A 2,810-nucleotide genomic window follows, 5' to 3' on the forward strand; every position below is an offset into this window, starting at 1 on the left:
TCTTTTGCCGGACATGTCCTCTTTTTGAGACCGAAAAATGTGTCCGGGCAGAATTTCAAAATTGTCCGGGATTTTATTAAAGCCTGAAACATGTTCTCATCGAATTTGCGTTCACAAACTAGTTAGGCTACGCCCTCGATCCCCTACTCACTTCTATTCGCTTTGCATTGGAAGTGAGAAGGGGGAGTGGTGAAGAAGAGCCTTCGGATTGCAGGGTTTGATTGTAGAGTTATCCTCATGTTTTGTATTTATTTTTTTACTATTATTGTTTTATAGGGACAAACAGCATTGCACTGAATGCCACATAAATATATAATTATGTTTTTGCACGTTTGTATCATTCTAAATCCAGGGAAAAGTATAGGCTCTTCCAGCTAATTCCTAGTGATCGGTCTGAGACTGAGGCAGAGAACGTTCGTCCGGGGTTCAATCCCCACCGAATTAGTGTTTTAGGAAGGAATACTGGCGAAAAAAAAAAAAAAATGTCATGTCATTTATTTTCCATTTCTTTGAATATGCTAAATTGACTGACCATAGTATTTTTTCTCAACAGAAGTGGTCAGTGGTCAGTGGTCAGTGGTGAGTTTCTTGGCTGCCTGCCGCGAAACTCACCTGAATGGAATTAATGTGGCTGCAATTTCCCATGCAGTGTCTTTGTCATTGTAACGAAGGCTTATCAGTAACATTAATATTAACGTTAACTTTACGACTTTTACGAACTTTACGAGTTTTTGCAAGGTATATTTGGGTTATATTGTAAGACATATTTATTATATAAAAAGTAAGTTGTTAGGCCTAATTTCTCTGATATAAAAGAAATTACAAAAATAAGCCAACGGCAAAAATTACATGATGTACCCAGGACGCGAACTCGGGTCGCCCGTATTGCAGGGCAGATGCTAAACCACTCTGCCAACGGCTGGTTCATATACTACATGGAATACATGTCTAATTCTCTCTCCACACCCACAGTGTCTATTGTCTATGCTAGGGTACTTACTTATCTATTCATTCAAAAATAATGTAACAATTTGCATTTGATAGTAGCAAATTATACGTTGCAATAGTTTGAACAGTGTGTCCACTCATTATTCTATCCTTCTTATAATTATATTTTTTTTATTTATTTTTAAATTATATTAATAAAATAAAAAATATATCAACTTTTATTTATTATTTTTTTAATGTCACGCATTAAAAATCGACCTGCACTACTCTTGCGGTCGTACAGTCGATTGCAGTCGACGTATTGGCCACCTCTGTCTGTCTGTCTGTCTGTCTGTCTGTCTGTCTGTATGTCTGTCTGTCTGTCTGTCTGTCTGTCTGTCTGTCTGTCTGTCTGTCTGTCTGTCTGTCTGTCTGTCTGTCTGTCTGTCTGTCTGTCTGTGTATATCTACCTATAGATATAAATCTTATTCACTTCAGAATGTCCCCTGGCGACCTCTGCTGACAAAGAAAGAGCCTTGCATCCTTGGAAAAAAAACAATTACATCGGAACACATAAAAAAATGCTCTATAATAGCTCTCCCGGTCTGAATAAAATAAATTATGAACACAGGGTGGTACAACAGACATATTTAGGGAAAGTCAAGAAAGTAGGGATTTGGAATGTGATCGAGTGCAAAGATATATTTTATTTTAACTCACAGGGGTCATTTGACCCCTTCGATGGTTGTTCTAGTGTTAAAGACAAAGAGAAATTATAATTTAGACTTTTGATTGGCTGCCTGTGAAATAATGTAATCTCTGGAAATGTCACGTTTACTTCTTTCAACAAATCACGCCACTGATTAAACTGATTCTGTCTTCAACAAAGTCAAAAAATGTAAATTCGAAATATTTAAACTTCTCTTTGGTTATCTGTTCCAACTCTTGGATTACATCTCTGTTGATCTCTGGCATCAAATCAAACAATATTGTATTTCAGGATGCTGTTCTGTGTTTTAGTCAAGCTATTGTAAATTAGACGGCACTTGCTCATGTCGACAGATTACAAAGCACATTACTTTACAGCGGAAATCCAAGTCCTCAACTATGTTTAACAAAGCTAAAGCTTGCTCCAGGTGAGGGTCGAACTCACAACTTCGGCATGACTTGGTGCAGGTTACTGTCTTATAAGTACCACGCGCTGACCGATTGCGCCACTGGAGCACAGCAGTTCACAAGTTGAAGATCATTTCAGGTTATTCTAAGCATTAAACCAAAACCTACTAGGTCAACAGCTTTTGTTTTACACAAAGAGAAGAGAGAAAGTGAGTCAGATCTATTAATATTGGTTCCAAGTCAATGAATAGATCTCTTTGACTCTGGCCTCAAATCAAACAGTGAGCGTTGGCTTAAGACAAGCTTTGGCAAATCAGTGATAATTTGCTTATGTCAACAGATTCTGAGTTTATAGAAGCCTAACTTATTTTTACGATGCGCTAGGTGAGGCTCGAACTCGCATGACTTGCTGCTTGACTTATAAGTACCTCCCACCAGGCCGCCTCTCTTTCTCGTCGTATCCAACAATACTCTGAGCAGGTTGGGTTTGTTTCAGCCAAGTTATTTTAAATCAGATGGCACTCGATCATGTCAACATATTACATAGACATAGAGCATTACTTTACATTAGAAATTAATGAGTTGATTAATCCTAAAATATCTTGTACAAAGCTAACATGGTTACTGTCTTATCGCGCGCTGACCGATTGCGCCACTGGAGAACTGCTTTTGATATAGACTTGATGATTATTCGAAGGTGATTTGATGTTAATCTAAACATTAAACCAAAAATCAACAGCTGTGAATATGTCCATACATATAAGGTA

General features: G+C 37.7%; 1 non-coding gene across 1 annotated transcript; it reads right to left on the reverse strand.

Moving 5' to 3' along the window:
• Window positions 1–2,055: 2,055 nt before the first annotated feature.
• Window positions 2,056–2,151, reverse strand: trnai-uau (transfer RNA isoleucine (anticodon UAU)). The gene is made up of 2 exons: window positions 2,114–2,151; window positions 2,056–2,091 (listed from the first exon to the last, which is right to left on the reverse strand). It is a non-coding gene; the product is annotated as a tRNA-Ile (tRNA).
• Between the last annotated feature and the right edge of the window lie 659 nt (window positions 2,152–2,810).

The sequence above is a fragment of the Gadus chalcogrammus genome, unplaced genomic scaffold (genome assembly GCF_026213295.1).
Source record: "Gadus chalcogrammus isolate NIFS_2021 unplaced genomic scaffold, NIFS_Gcha_1.0 GACHA105, whole genome shotgun sequence".
Classification (NCBI taxonomy): domain Eukaryota; kingdom Metazoa; phylum Chordata; class Actinopteri; order Gadiformes; family Gadidae; genus Gadus; species Gadus chalcogrammus.